The following is a 17,325-nucleotide window of genomic DNA, read 5'->3' as shown; positions in this document are numbered from 1 at the left end:
GTCCCAAGGACCACCGGACGGGATGGTTTTTGTCTCGTGGGCTGGAAAAACTGTCCGTCTGGAGGTCTCGGATGATGGATGGATGAATCTGGACAGAAAACTGCCAGATTCACATATGACGATTGAGATGTTGCCACGTGGCCTTGAAATGACAACGTGCTTCAAAGTCCCTGTATTTTTACGTGCGTGCAAATGGACGCCACTCAGAAATTATTATACATATGTCCCTTTGCATTCTATCTCCTTAATAATTCCCTAAAAACATTGAAAAATCCATATTAATATATTTAAAATATAAAATAGGTAATTTTTTTCATCTAGGACGAATTTTGAGGAGAAAATTCATCCCGAGAGGACTGGATGGGACAAAAAAACTGTCCTGGTATGACTGAACGGGACGGTTTTTTTTAATCGTAATTATCTCTTAGATCTATTTTGTTGTATTTTTTTTAATCATATTTGGCTCCAGAATATAAAACCTTTAATGAACTCACAATATATACCCATTTTTTACACATATTCAAAGCATTTAAGTTCATCCAATGGCATAAATACAATGAGGCACCCTTAGCAGTGGAAAGTAAAAGGACGGCCTGCCTGAAGAATTCATTCTAGGGCCGCCTGTTTCAAAGTGTAAACATTGGCTTTTCTCGAAGAAGGAATCATATCGTAAGCTGTACGATTATCTTCCTCGGCTTTTTGCGTTTCGGATTATATCAATGTTATGTCACTCTACTCCTCTTACTCTGGCTTGCCCTAAGTTCCCTTTCTTCACCTCTCTTATTCTCTCTATCAATTTGTATGGTGAAATTTAGTCGAGTGCCCAACTCTACTATCCCTTTATCTCTCTCTTCAGTTTTCTCTACGTGTTCCACATCTTTTTTTTTATATTTCTCATCCTTTGAATCGATTTGTGAGATTAAATGATGGTGAATATGTCATTCTGATTCTTTCTCTCTCTCTCTCTCTCTCTTTCTTTAACTGTCTTTATGTTGTCTTTCCTTGACTTGTGTCACCCAAAGATGAAATGTAGTCCATTATTTCACGACCGCTCTCTCTATTCCAATGTCGATTCTTCAACACTATCTGTCAACCTTGACATGACAGGTGAGCGATATGCCAGATGTTCTACAATGAGATAGAGAGGCAGATTGTCCTTCCCTTCCCTCACCGGTACCATTCTGGCTGCATCTCCAGATGAATGAACATCAACCGGATATTTGCTTCCCATTTCTACCTCTATCTTATAATCCCCCCCTTTACTAACTCTCTTTACAAAATATTTATGACTATCTCAATCCCTATTTATACATCGACATATTTCTCATCGTATATTTTATAAATTTCTTATATGTTTGACAAGGCTTGCTCAATTCTCTCTCTCCTCTCTCCATTTTTTGCCACTTCGCCAGGCCTCAACTCCAGCATACGCATCGACCTCTCTCTATCCACCAATTCATTTACATCTCTCTTTATGTCATGCTCTTCTGTTTGTATCAGTAAACCTACTCTACGAAATCGAATACGAAAACTCCCTCCATCTCTCTCTCTCTCTCTTATTTCTACCTCTTGTGTCATTTCTCTACTACTTTAGGACATATCTTACAGCTCCAAAAGGCCTGTGCAATTTCACAAAGGGAAGAGAGAGACAAACAGAGACAATGAGATGGTGATATGAGGAAAGAAAAAACAGATAGTACTTGCACAGCAACGCCGAAGAAACAACACGTAGAGGTAGAGGTCCAGAGAGAAGAGAAAGAAATGTCCAGATGGATAAATGCGACGAGCGCTTGATTATTCATGGCACCGATAAACTTAAATAAGGGTAGTCATTTCCATGCATTATTCATTTTAAATCTCCTAAAGCAAGTACAACATTGCCAAAAATTCTTATTTAGCATAGTAATGAGATCATGTCTTCCACATTCCCAATGATTAAAAAGCTTACATTTTCTACTTAATTAAGGTTTCGATCAATGCTTTGACATGTATTTTACAAAGTTACACAGTTTGAGATTTACTTTTAAGAGGATTTGAGGGATATTTCTAACCCCCACTAGACTCAATGAGTCAAGTGGGATATGAATCTAACAATTTCCCTAGTGTGTTGAGTTTCCAGGTCAAGGGTTGACTTTTGGTGGTCATAAAATTACGAAATTTTATGGGCAAGTCAAAGCAGAAGTCTTGAGGCGTGGGAAAAAATTTCAAGTCAAAAGGAGCTATGAAGAAAAAGATGCATGCTAACTAGTGGAGTTGACTCAATCGATAGACTTGGTGTAAAGGAGCTTGAAGAAAACCTTCTAGAACGTCCTTGGAGGCTTCCAGGTCGATCAAGACACATGAGGGTGAGTCCAGCTGTCAGATCCTGTTTGGAGGAGAGCCCAGGGTCGAGATCCAGCCCAGGATCCATGTGGTGGAACCCATCCATCCATCCATCCATTCCAGCTCAAATCCAAGGGCTAAAGATGACTTGTAACTAACTCTAACTTGATCTTTTCCCTCCAAATTTGACCTAGAGGGAAAGAACCTGGTTGGTTGGGGTCTGATTACCTGGATTGAGGCCTCAAGAACTCAATCCTGGATGTTCATCCATAATCCAACCACCAAGAATGGCTGAAACAAACGCTTGTACCCCTATAAAAGGCCCCCCCTCACCCTCCTCGAGGGCATTCAAGAATGGAGAATTGTATTGTTCCCTTTCTTTCTGTTTGAGCATGTTCTTGGGTCCACCTTCAATCTGAAGGTGCAAGGAGTCTTCTGGGAGCGTCCTGGATCGTGAAGCCAGTGGGTATGGAGCTGAAGAAACAACTTTGGGTCCCTTGGGTGTGACAAAAAGGTTACGTACTTCTTCTCATCCTATCTACTCCTAGAATTCTCTTAAGCTTCTTGGCTATCCTTGGACAGATAGCCAACATCTTATGCTTTCCAATGCCTACTCACACGTGTCAAACCGATATCTGGAACTCCAGATATCCTAGTTTTGATCCATAGCACGTGAGAGCACCTCCGCCGGCGGAGCCAACGGCAAAGCGCTGAAGCCCGGCGCACAAACAGCACTTCTGCTCGCACATTCAGCGGCGGAAGCGCCCAAATTTGTGCACTCTCTCTCTCTCTCTCTCGCGCTCTCTCTTTCTCACTTAATCTGTCGGGAATCATTCCCGAACTGAGTTAACTCAATTCAGTAACGATTCGGGCAACTCTCTTTCATACCGTTCAACAACTTTGAACCGGATAAGGGAATTACAAACCAAATTAAATTCAGAATTTCTTATCTCTCTCTAGAGACGATAAAAAATTCTGGAAAAATTCTCAAAAATCATTCTCAGTCGAAACTTTCTACGGAAAGTTTTCCACACTTAGTAAAAGTCATATTCATCTGCATTCGTTGAACATGAAGCAGCTTAACCACTAAAAACATTACAAAAGAGGTTTATACAATCTTGAACTTAAAATTCTAATTGAAATACATCCAAACTAGCTACCTAGCTCCCTGAGGGATCGAACCTTACTAAGTACTACTAGTAAGGTAATAAAATTGTTGATTGGTTCCTTCCTAACCTTACAAACGACGTAGCTAGGGCTATCTTCATAATCCACTTGAACCCCTAGTTTGGACCAATCAGTCACGATTCCTAGAAAGAAACAGATTTTGTGTCTTGCTGAGTCCCATGCTCATCAATGACTCTCAGCTTCCCTTTCCCAATCATTCTCTCTCGTTTAAAGTGGTGGCGAGGTCTGACATGGAGGAGTCGGGGAAGGGCGAGTTGGACATGGCAGAGTCGGCAAAGGAGGAGAAGTGTATGGCAGAGACAGAGAAGGAGATGGAGGAGTCGGACGTGGAGGAGTTGGGGAAGGAGGAGTCGGATGTGGCGGAGTTGAGGAAGGAGGAGTCGAATGTGGCGGAGTTGGGGAAGGAGGAGTTTGTCGTGGCGGAGTTGAGGAGGGAGGAGTTTGAAGAAGTATAGGAAGACGGAGTAGTAGCAAAAAAGAGAGATTGATAAGATGAAGAAATTGGGACCGGAGGAGGAAATCCCATAAACAAACTAACGAAGTGTTCAGGTATTTATAAAGGTGTGAGGGCGGTAATGCATTTAATGACTGCATTAACCATAGCGTCCTATGCCATGCTATTGGGAATGATGGCTGGAGTTGGTAGTCATGTCAGGCGGTAATGGCAGACCAGTATCGCATTGGGACAGTGCGAGATCAGCCGTAGGGCGACGTGTCCATGCCTGACAGTGGCGTGGCTCGAGGCTGGTGACAACATCTGTACGTGCTTCCGGAAGCGTCACCTTCAGGTCGTTGTTGGAGCAGTACAATGGGCGTACACCTGTCTTCGAGGAATCATTATTATCTCTGACAGGCCCCCTCATAACCAAGGTGGATTCCACATTGAGTTTTGAGCGGAGCCACTGATATCGTTGCTTACTTAAGGGTTTTGTAAGAAGATCTACAAGCTGATCATTAGTGGAAATAAAGGACACTCAAAGTTGACATGTGGAGACACGTTCACGAACAAAATGAAATGTGATTTCAATGTGTTTGTTGCGAGAGTGAAAAATTGGATTCTTTGTTAGATAAGTGGGACCAAGGTTCTCATACCAGAGTGCAGGAGACGTACCTGGATGAGGTCTGAGTTCGTTAAGGAGGGATTCAGTGCTGGAGAGGGAGACGGTTGATTGCATTTTTGAAGACCAACTGATGAGATTACATCCAAGGAAGATGAGGTATCCTTGTGTAGAATGACGATCAGTTGGGTCACTAGCCCAGTCTGAGTCACTATAAACATCAAGTTGTAAAGAAGAATTGCGGCAGTATGTTAGTGAGAAATCTGTAGTGCCTTTTAGATACTTAACGAATGTTTTACTGCAACCCAATGTTCAGCATGAGGATCATGCATATGTTGACATGCCTTGTTGACAGCATAGGCAATGTCTAGCCGAGTTACAATCAAATACTGAAGACTCCCAACAATCTTACAGTAGGTTGTGGGGTCGGGCCGATCTAATGTTTTAACATTTGCAGTTAAAGAGGTACTGCATGGTGTATTGGTGGGTTTACAATCACCCATATTGGCAGTTTTCAGTATTTAGGCCAAATATTTGGACTGAGAAAGAACAATATCTTTTGTGGTTTGCACAAGTTTGATTCCCAAAAAATACTTAGCTATACCAAGATTGCGAACTGGAAATGCACTTTGAAGAGAAGAAATTGTTTCTGCAACAGTGGAGGGATTAGAACCAATAACAAGTATATCATCTACATAGATGAGGAGAAATATTTTGATCTTCGATACATATTTAAAAAATAGAGACGTATCTGTTTTAGAACTAATAAAGCCGCGAAGAATGAGAAAATCAGATAGTCATTTGTATCACATTCATGGAGCTTGTTTAAGGTGATATAGTGATTTTTTAAGTAGACATACATGGTTATGACAGGCTGGATTAACAAATTCAGGTGGTTTTTTCATATAATTGTTTCGTGAAGATCACCATGTAAGAATGCATTAATTTCCCTGTTGTTACTCAACGCAATAGAGAGTAACACGGGCATAGTGGACATTTTGACTAGCGGACCAAATGTGTCCTGGTAGTCAATGCCAGCTGCTTGACTAAACCCCTATACAACGAGTGGGGCCTTACACCTGTTTAAGGTGCCATCTCCTTTAAATTTTCTTTTAAAGATCCATTTTGACCTGACTACATTTGCCCCGGGGGGAGGCCTGACAAGTACCCAAGTGCAGTTCTGATGAAGAGTAGACATTTCTGCCTCCATGGCGGCTCTCCATGCTGGAGAGTTGAGTGCATGAGTTGTACTTGTGGGTTCAGTCAGAGGAGAAAGGAAGGTAGAGGTTCGTTCCTCGGTTTGGAGTGCGTTGGAAGAGCGGAGATATCGAGCTCGCTCGAGTGATGAGTGAGGAAGATTAAGCAGATTATAAATTCAACGTGTGCGGAGAGGCGGAGTTGATGATGTAGTGCCCTGTATGTTCAAAGGAAGAGGAGAGGGAGTACTAGAAGGCTCATGTGTCATGGTTGTTGGTCGTTCTTCACGAGTATCATGATTCGATGGTCGACGTGAATCATGTTCCTGTTCTGTGTCATTTGTAGTTGAGACAATGTGAAATATAGGGTGATCTGGCGGTGGTGAGCCTAACAGTCCATCAGACGGTAGTGATTGTTTAAAAGCTGGAGAAAACAAAAAAACCGATTCATTAAAGATGACATCTCGAGAAATGCAGAGACGAGAGCTTGATAAGGAGAGACAACGGTATCCTTTGTGAAGTGAAGAGTAACCTAGAAAGACCGAGGTGAGAATTTGTTCTTACTATAAGGTCTTAAGTTAGGAAAGCATAGGCATCAGAAAACATTAAAAATTATAATCAGGAGTTTTTTAATGTAAAAGTTCAAAAGGGGATTTATTATTCAAAACCGGTGAGATCATTTGATTGATAATGTAGGCTTCTGTTACCGTTGGCCCCATCCCAGAACTTCCTTGGGAGTGAGGCTTGGTGCAACATGCTAAGTGCAGTTTCCACTAGGTGCTGATGTTTTCGTTCCGCAGTTCCATTCTGCTCCGGAGTGTGTAGGCAAGAAACCTGGCGTTTAATTCCACACGTGAGAAAATATTTGGATAGGGACTGAAACTCACCTCCCCAATCTGATTGGAAGATCTGAATTTTGGTTGAGAACCGATTTTCAACCATTCTTTGGAACTGAATGAAGGTCAACTGTACATCGCTTTTAGCCTTGAGTGGGTAGAGCCAAGTATACCTACTGAATTCATCAATAAAGGATACATAATAAGAGAATCCTAAGTAAGACTTGATAGGAGCCGGCCCCCATAAATCTGAGTGCACCATTTGAAGGGGTTGTAGTGAGGTAACCTTGCCTGAAGAAAACGGGAGCTTGTGTGATTTAGCTAGGCAACACGCAGAACATATGAAAGACAAAATTGTTTGAGATAGAGGAAGACCAAAGCGCGAAATAGTTTGTTTCAAAATGTTAAACTCCGGATGTCCTAGACGTAGATGCCAAACATCCGCTGGTTGTTTCTTGCCCAAAAAAGCAGTGGCATGTAGGGGAGTGATGGAGTAGAGCCCATCACGAACCGTTCTAGTGAAGAGCAGCTCCCCCGTCGTGCGTTCCTTGATATAACAACCAGTAGGATGAAACTCAACAAAAACGTGATTATTAGTGATTAACTTATGAATGAGAGGTTTTTAGAAATTTGAGGCACATGAAGACACTTTTTAAGTAAAAGAGGACGATAGATAGGAGAGGATGGGATAGAGGAAGTGCCGAGTGATTTAATAGAAAAACCTATGCCGTCTCCTACGTATAAGTGCTCCGATCCTCCATAGGGAATGACTCCGTGTAGAGTCTGGTGATGAGCCTAAAAATGCGTGTAAATATGTCGTTGACTTGATGTTTAGACTTATACAATAAAATTTAAAAATACCCTTAATCACTAAATATACAATATAAAGCAAGCAAGGGATCGAACCACAGGGAGGCAATAAGTAAGAACTTTTATCCAAATTTAATATATTCATTCAAAGATGAATTAATTTTGCAATTAATAAACCTTAATTATGCTTAATAATGTTTTTGATTAATCCTAATAGAGTAAAAACTTAATTTTGATTTTAAATATTTTGGTCAAAAAGCTCAAGATTGAATTATTTCAATTATAAGGTCAGATTAAATCGGATTATTAATTTCCCAATTATTATAAAACTTTAAAATAATTTTTATGAATTAAAATTGGGAATTTAATAATCAAGAAAAAGATTTTTAAATTGGACTTCAGGATGAATGATTTTTCGAATGAAAATTTTGTATATTAGGTTTTTTATATATTAAATTAAATTAAATTTCTAAACAATAAACATTGAAATCTTGAGAGAGAAACTAGAAAAATTAACCTAGATAGAGAAAGTGAAGAATTTGGGGAATAGATAAAATCCTACCCTAAATTAAAAATCTAATGATGCTGAAATGTTTAAAATTGATGTACAATTAAAGATCAAAAACCAGATCTTGAATCAGAATCAAAATGCAGTGCTAATTTCATTCAAAACCACTTCTAGGGCATGTATATTTTGCCCATGCGTTGGCGTTTTTGAATTGTTCAAGAGGAAGATTGAAATAAAAAACAGAAACTTACAAATTTGAGTGCAGAATCAAGAACTGTCGACTTCCAAAGCAACTCTTGTCTCCTTCCTGGCCAAATCCTTGGAGAGAGCTTCAAAAAGTGAATTTCATCCTTTTCCAGATCTCTATTTAAAGATCCAACCATAGGGAATGTAGAGGGGTAAAAGACAAACATGCTCTCAAAATTTCAGCCCAATCTGACATCTAGATCTTAAGATATCGTCATTTTAGTGGTGCTTAATCTCCACTGTTGGATCTCTTTTATGTTTAAAAAAAATGGATTTTTTTTGTTGGATGGCCTTTCTTTTCTCGTTTTCTCCGTCCTGAGATCATTTGCGTCACATTTTTTTGCGCTTGAATGAGTCAAAATCATTGTGAAATGATTGTCTCGCTATGCATGGTCCAGAAAGCTCCACGTCACTTTGAAATAATAGAAAAAGGGAAAAGAACAAAAGATTTTTTATTTTTTTTATTATTCAGCTGCAATTTTTGACCCACATGCATCTTCGATGTCGCGTGCATTTAATGCACGCGGTGAATCGACGTCGTTAGCATGTATTCACGTGTGTCGGTTAGCGCGTGCATTAAATGCACACGCTAACGAGTAAAAAAATAAAATAAGTAATGTTGCACGTGTGTTGGTTAGCGCGTGCATTAAATGCACGTGGCTAACCGATTCACGTGCAAAAGGTCACGTTTGTCGATTGCCGTGTGCATTTTATGCACGCAGCTAACCGACAAGGTATATGTATAAATAAAATAAAATTTATTGCCTTTTCACCGATTCCTGTCTTTTTCCTATATATATATATATAACGCATCCACGTATTTTCCCAATTTTCGGGCGAGTGACATGGATGCCCCTTGATATATATATATATAATGTTAAATAAATAGCATATGTATTATTTAAATAATAAATCATTTCTTGGATAAATATTGGTCAAAAAATTATATAAAATATGGGAAAATTCTAGAAAAATTATGAGAGCCCTTACCAACCTTTAGCCAAGTATTTAAAGCCCTGTAATAAAATATTTCTTCAATAAAATGAGGTTAAATACCATGTAAAAAATGATAAAAAATTATAAATAATAGTAAAAACCAAAGTGTCAGTGATTTATCTTCATTTTTATATGATAACATGCAAATATAGTCATTAAAACACATATATATATATATAATGTAAAATTAATCAATTAATCATGTTAATTTGCAAGTTATCATCTGGGCGTCAAGAGTGACGTGGTGAGTTGCACCGCTGTCGAGATACCAGACTTGCTGGTAAGGATGCGGGCGTTGTAGGGAAGCAATGGATCCAACATGCAAGGCAGTGTACGCCTGTGGAGTTCCTCCGAAAGAGTGGGCTGGTGGTCGCATCATCATGGATGAAGGAGAGGTAATTCAAATAGTACGGCATTCTGGTGCTGGATGGCCTTTTTTGAGGCATAGCTGACATCTTCGAAGAAATCGCTCATTACGACCTCCGCGACCATGATTGTCACCACTCCATGGGATGTAACGTGCATTTCGTTCACTATTGATTGTCAGATATTGGTTGTTGTGATAACCTTGATTGTTGTTGGAGAGATTTGACTGGGTCTGATTGGCCATGGAATCAACTGGAGCTATTTCTGCTTCATCATCACTTCTGAAGTTGTCCAGAGAGACCTCAACTCAAAGAGAGGCAAGTAAATCATCGAAAGTAAGGTTTTCATTTCGCATGGCAACCCCGGTGCGAAATGACCAAAATTTAGAGCCAAGCCCTCGAAGGAAAACAAATTTTATTGTTCGATCTGCAAAAAAATCCCCAGCATTGACCAGCTCTGCTAAATGTTGCCGAAACTCTGAGATGTATTCATCGAGGGATTTGGTCCCTTTCTTTATGGAGTGTAAGCGCAAAGTTAACTCCATAATCCAAGACTCAGAGGCAGAGGAGAGCTCAGTGGAGAGCTTCTCCCATGCGTCTCTGGCTGTAAGACAGCCAGATATGACAGGGAGAAGTTTGGGTGACATGGATGAGATAATAGTCGATAGTACCTGTTGGTCGTTGCGTTTCCACGGTGTATTTTTATCATTTATGTCTTCTTCTTCAGGTGGTGGAGGATGCGGGAGATGTTTCCCCAAGCCTTGTGCATTCACAATGGGCACGATTTGGATTTTCCTAATCAAATAGTTGAGCTTTGTGAGCTTCACGGACATTGCCGGCGTCATTGGGAACATGGCCGCTCTCGCTTGTGGAGGATTGCCCCCTGCAAGAGCGTCAATGGGCGATGGAGGCACATGTATCCCCAGCGGAGCGGGAAGGCCTTCAGTAGAGGCATTGGCAGCCCCGTGTCGCTCTGATACCATGATAGAAGTATAGGAAGATGGAGTAGTAGCAAAGGAGAAAGATTGAGAAGATGAAGAAATTGGGACATGAGAAGGAAATCCCATAAATGAACTAACAAAGTGTTCAGGTATTTATAGAGGCATGAGGGAAGTAATGCATTTAATGACTGCATTAACCATAGCGTTCTACTCCATGCGGTCGGGAATGATGGCTCGAGTTGGTAGTCGTGTCAGGCGGTAACGGCAGACGAGTATCGCCTTGGGACAGTGCGAGATCAGCCATGCGGCAACGTGTCCATGCCTGATAGTGCCGTGGCTCGAGGCTGGTGATGGTGTCCGTATGTGCTTCCAGAAGCTTCACTGTCATGTCGTTGTTGGAGCAGTACGGTGGGCGTACACCTGTCTTCGAGGAATCATCATTATCTCTGACAGGAGTTGGACATGGCGTAGTTGGAGAAGGAGGATAAGTGCATGGGGGAGATAGAGAAGGAGAAGGAGGAGTCAGACGTGGAGGCATTGGGGAAGGAGGAGTCGGTCGTGACGGAGTTGGGGAAGGAGGAGTCGGACATGGTGGAGTTAGGGAAGGAGGAGAAGTGTATGGGGGAGATGGAGGAGTTGGGGAAGGAGGAGTCGGACCTGGCGGAGGTTGGGAAGTAGTAGAAGTCTTGTAAGAGGGAGATGGGGAAGGATAAGGAGAAGTGTTGCGCGGGGGAGATGGAGAAGGAGAGTACTTGTTCTCGTAAGACTTGTGCTCGACGGACATGGCTGCGACGGAGAGAAAGACCGGCGCTAGGACAAGGAGGAGGGACGAGTGCACCACCTTCGCCCAGCCCTCACGGATGCTCGTCCTCCGAACTATAACACGCTCTATACCTTTCATATATAGGGCCGAGTGTAAGAATATTTATGCCACCTAGATAGTCAGACCCGCCGACGGCTAAGGGGTGTGAGGACGACCCTTTGCATTTCCTTTCATTTTATTTTAATTTTTAGGTGGGATTTCCGTCTACGACCGGCACAAAACATGGTTAGTACAAGCAAGGCTGGCATCATTTCAGGTTTCCATACTCTAATACTACATGGTTCTTGCGTTGTTTAATTCCTACACCTGAACAAGGAACAGATAGGAAGCTGGACATTAATTGATGTGGGTTTATTTTTGCTGCAGGTTGGTGACCTAACGAGAGTTTGGCTGCAGCGAGGCGGGGACTGGGTCAGTCTATTCGCATTTGATGTGGGACAAGAGTTGGATACCAATCGGCTTCAAATCGGAATATCGGATGGTTGAGAGGAGAGATGAAATAACACTATTCCGTATGCAGCCAGATTCTGGCAATGGGTTCTTCTTTTCTTCGCGGTAAGCACAGACGATCGTTGCATCCAGTGTGCGTCAGCCTCATCTTTCTTTTTAAAATGGAACCGGTGACTGTGAATAGACCCCGGTTCTTCATTGAATGATTTGTTCCTGTAAAAGTTTTGAACTTTACGGGTGCAAAGCACGTAACTCAGATCCAAAAAGGAGTCCCGATTCCTACAATATCTGTCCCGATATCCGTTTACACCTGCCAGACGAAATCCGTCGGAAATTTGATATCTGATATCAGACACCGTCCGATTTTTGGACGGATATTGAGCGGACATTAACTAGCTGGAATTGTTTCAGGTTTCACGAACCAACCCAAAATTTAGACCATGAGATGATCTGTCCTTTTCATTTTTTCTTTAGTAAGAACTCTACCATATCTGGCCGGATGTTTTAATTTCTTTTCTTTGTGTAATTCATCAGGAATGAATTTGTATATACATGTTTCCAAAGTATTATCGGAGCATTTTGGTCAATAACGATATTTTTTCTGTAAGTTACTATCCCTGTTCATGTGTAGAGTTTTTACAATGTCTCAAAGCTACTACATGCTGCTGTCATTTACATCTTCGAGGAAGTAAAGAGTTGAATAGGATATATATTTTCCTTTATTCTCTCCCTTATTATGTGACCATAAGAAGTGCACCGTAATTTAAACTATGGAGCAAATAAATTTCTTTGGAACTTTATAAACAGCTACTTGGTAAAAAGGTGTACTATTGATAGAAATAATCAGAATAATCTGACCTCCCGGAGAGAGGAATTTAGTTTTGCGTCCTTAGAGTTTATAGCCATCGCTAATAAGCAGCCGTCAAAGTATATGGCTTTTCCTTGTTATGATAATAAAGGACATCCAAGATAAATCAATGAAAAAAAGCTCAGGGTAATAGACGTATGTGTTTTTTATCTCTATTCTTAAGTATCTGGATAGTTTGCCAAATATATAGGAAACACTTTTTGTATTTTTTAATAACATTATGGCAAATGCATAATTTTCCTTGCCCATTGTCTGTTACTATTGAAAAATGTAATTGTATTATCTGAAATTAGGAAATGTAACACACTTGGTGCTGCTCATTTAGTAAAGTAAATACCAACGAGTTTGATTTCCTTACTCTATTTAAGATTTTGACTTGGGATTTCTTCTGGCGCAATGAAGAGATTTGGTGAAAGAGGATCACCTTGTTGTAGCCCTCTCTATGCTTGAAAAAATGGGGTGCATTTTCCATCTTGAATCGCAGAGAAGTTATGGTGTGGATATAAAAAACTACAAAAATAGAAGGAAATTTAATATGTGATAGGTCTACCACGTCTGATTCCTGATTTGTAAACTCTGCCACATCAGACAACCCCACACCTTACAAGAAGAAATGACTTGCGACAGGAAGTTGTCATTAATCAGCATGATACATGGAAAATGTTTACCAACTAACTGTGTGTTTATGCATAAGAATAATTTTTCTATCTATTTGCAACTGTGCTGATAATGACGTTAGGCTAAAGGCTTTAAATACAATGTCTGATACTTAAATCAGTTATGCATATTCTGTATTAGGGTCATTGATGGGGGACCATCTCACTAGCCAAACGATGGGGCGCCAACGTCTCACTAGCCCAAGCTGACTCCCGCGACACAATTGCAAGGACTCAGCCTAGCAACGGTTGTGAGCGTTGATTATTTTCTTGTATTTCTATTTCTGAACGATCGGATGGGCCATTGTGTTTGGGCCTCGTCCGTTGATTACACTTAAGGAGCAATCTCTCATCATGAGATAGTTTACCCTTGTCCAGCCCAATTGGACATCCTCCCGCCCCTATATAATTGGGCGACATGCCCAAGGAAGCCTTGGAGTTCATTTGGGAAAAATTTAAAGTCTTGTTTATTTGGTCTCTCCCCTCGTCCCTTTGGGAGTTACTTTATGGTTTTGTAGGGCAGATCTCTAGGAAGTCGCACGACACCACAACGCCAGATTCACCATGTCAAAGCATGTCACCGTGGAAGAATGACATTGCCGCCATTATCACTTCTTGACCACATAAGCATTTCATGCAGCTTCCTTGGAGCTTCTTGGAGCTTTCTTGGAGCAGATTCAAGAAGTCACCCACTCTAAGAACGCAACGTACAAGAACCGTGCAGGCCTTCTCACTACTCATAATCCTCCTGGCTCCATTCCTGATAATCGTCTCTCCGCCTTGACGTCAAGAACCCTTTTTGGGTTGTCAACCTTTAAGAAACCACTTAGTGGAGTATATTTAATAAGTTGCCTTTCCAAAAATGTACGGTCTGCAAGAAACACGCTGGCCTCCTTAGTGCTCTTAAATTTGGTGTATAAAATATGTCGTTATTTTTCCTTTTAGACGTGTACAATAAAATTTATAATAACCCTTAATCACTGAATATTATGTATAGACCAAGCAAGGGGTCGAACCACACGGAGGCGCTAAGCAAGATTTTTTATCCCAATTCAAATGAATTATTCCAATAATGAATTAATTTTGCATATACTAGGCCTTAATCATGTTTACTTTTTTTTGTAATTAATCAAAATTTACCAAAAGCTTAATTATTATATTGATATTTTCGGTCAAGACAATATAGATAGGATAATTTTAGTTCTGATATCAATTTAATTCGGATTACCAATTTTCCAATCAGGATGATGTTTTAAGATAATTTTTATGCATTAAAATTGGGAATTAATAATCAAGAAAGGGATTTTTGAAATTGGACTTGAAGATCGACAACTTTTTGGAGAAATTTTGTATTTAGGTTTTTCATATGTTGACTTAAATTTTCAAACAATCAATATCTAAATCTAGAGGGAGAAATTAGGCAAATTAACCCAGAGAGAGAGTAGGAAAATTTGGGGGAAAATGAATTAAAGGTGAAATTCAACCCTAATCTAGAGATCTAAGATGGCAAATTGGATGAAAATAAGTGTATAACTAAGGATTAAAAGTCAGATCCCGAATCAAAATCAAAATGAAATACTAATTTCCACTCACATCAATTTCAAGGGTATTTACATTTTCCTATGCCTTGGCGTTTAAGAATCATTCAAGAAGAGTTTCAAAAACTAAATTAGAAACTTACAACTTTTAATGATGAACCAAGATCTATCGACTTCCAAAGCATCACATGTGTCCTTCCTGGCAAAATCCTTGGGGAGTGCTTTCAAAAATAAAATTTCCTTCTTCCCGACCTCCATCTTAAAGTCACACTCTCTAGATTGTTGAGGGTGAAAAGACAAACCTACCCTCAAAATTTGGGCGCAATTGGATGGCTAGATCTCCAGATATCGCAGATTTAGTGGCGCTTAATCGTGGCCTTTGGATCATTTTCTCTCTCTTCTATGCATCTAAAAAATGGAATTTTCCTATTGGCTTAGACTTTTTTCTTGTTTTCTCCGCCCTCGGATCGCGTTCTGACACGTGGTTGTGCACTTTCACAGGCCACAGTCATTGCATAATGAGTACTGTAGTTAAACGGATGAGAAAATGAGATGTCATCGCCCTGTTCACTTGAATAAAAATAAATAAATAAATAAGCTTCCCGATATTCAACACACGTGTTTTTTTATTTTTCATTTTCTTAAAATAAATACATACATAATCGATTTCCGCGTCTAATCGATTGAGCGAGTATTCATTAGATAAAATATTCCCATTTTCATAAATGCACGCGAAGATCGATTCTTCACGTGCATTTATTGCACAAAAAGCCAAACAAATAACAAAGTGTACCTTTTCCTCGTCACTCGCTCAAGCTGTGCATTTCAAAGTAAAAAATCACGCATTATGACATCGCGCATTGCGATGCCATAATGAGCCAATGATGGGCTCGTTTAATGCATCCAATCATTATGACCCACGACTTTTGTCATCTTCTGTGAAACGACTCCTCGCCAAGGACTTCCGGGTATCAACCCATCACGTACCATCGTTTCCCCACTTATTTTGCAGTATTGTTACTTCTTCTAGTGCCGGATTGAATTGCTCATTGCCGAGAGTCTAATTCGCAATAGGATTAGCCACCCTTGATGAGAGTTAGGAGTTTTTTTGGATAGCACTTAGGTTATCTAGCAAAAGAGAGTGTAGATGCCTCTCGACATGATGTGTCCTCCACCTCGTAGACGTCTAGTTGATATAGTCGGGTCATTGGGTGTCTGGCCGTGACAGTCCACTCCTGAATCTTTTTCAATCGTCTTTTCTAGTCAGCAAATGTTGATACTTTTCTCATTTGACTTTGATGATACATTGCATCAATTGTTCATCTTATCCATCTACAGCCTGTCCTCTGATGTCACACAAGCCGTCCAATCCCAACGCTCATCGTGTTACATCAGTCATTCACGGTTTAAGTTTTAGTATTCTATTTACTAGTTATTGTATTGGATAATGCAAGGGAACCACATGTGGAGGAGGGAATACAAGAAGTCAGGACCAAATAGATATCAAATAATAAAAATGAGAAAATTACAAAGGGCACATCTAAAAGCTAATTTGATTACAACCAGCTTCAACTATGGTAAATTAAATCATATCAAATTTCATCCTGAACAGGAAAAACCATCTTACTAGTGACAAATTGTGAATTCTATGGCATATCAATAAATTCAAAAAAATATGTGAAACCTCTAATCTCCTATCTTTTGTGTTTATATATCCATAGGTATGACAAAAAATGACAGCCTCTCTCCAAAAAGAATCAGAGAGGATCCTCTGAAAATTCATTAGTTTGGCTGGACATTCACTTGATGGATAAATATTATTTTTTCAATTTTTAGTAAAAACTCTATGTTACTCGTTAGATATTGGCATGCATCGGAAACTTGATGGGCTGTGGGGATGGCTTCAAGTCATATTTTGAAACCCAATATGGATATTTGACTATATCATCCGGAGAATATAATAAATGGAAAATTTGATAAAAATTAATATATTGTATACTATGAATTAATGTTAGTTATAGAGATAGTCAAATGTCTCTCCCTCCTTGTTTGAATTTGACATTTAAAACATTAAAGTATATTTATATAATGCTTATATCATAAATACTTAAGGCATTCCTTATATTCAAAACAAAGTGTTTCTGTTTTCAGTCTAGGATCGAATCAACTACATGGAAAAAGGAACTATTAGTTACACTAAACAAGTGGTGTCTATAACTAGAATTAACTACCAAGGAATTATATAAATGTTAGGACTGTAACAACATCATTTGTAAGCAAACTAAAGATATTGAAAAACAAGTTAAGCAAATGGAAAATATGTCCTGGAGTATAAAGATAACATGAAGTTATTGGGTTATTTCTGTGAAATTTGCATGTTCTAAATGTGTGTTATCAATATTTAAATAATTACATCTATTTTTAAAGTAATATTCTGATTTATTGGACTCAATATTTTTTATGCACTTTTCTAACATCATGTCAGTAAATGATTAATTTTATGATTTGCAAACTTTTTTTTATC

At 39.6% G+C, this 17,325-nt stretch overlaps 1 long non-coding RNA gene across 1 annotated transcript; it reads left to right on the top strand.

Annotated features, from left to right (window-relative positions):
• The first annotated feature begins 11,697 nt into the window (after positions 1-11,697).
• On the top strand, positions 11,698-14,003 carry LOC144708053 (uncharacterized). Its single transcript, XR_013582627.1, has 3 exons — positions 11,698-11,844; positions 12,274-12,342; positions 13,406-14,003. It is a non-coding gene; the product is annotated as an uncharacterized LOC144708053 (long non-coding RNA).
• Positions 14,004-17,325: the final 3,322 nt, after the last annotated feature.

Source organism: Wolffia australiana, chromosome 9 (genome assembly GCF_029677425.1).
Source record: "Wolffia australiana isolate 7733 chromosome 9, ASM2967742v1".
Taxonomy (NCBI): domain Eukaryota; kingdom Viridiplantae; phylum Streptophyta; class Magnoliopsida; order Alismatales; family Araceae; genus Wolffia; species Wolffia australiana.
Note: the sequence above shows the minus strand (reverse complement) of the source record. Positions and strands in the feature narration are given on the sequence as shown.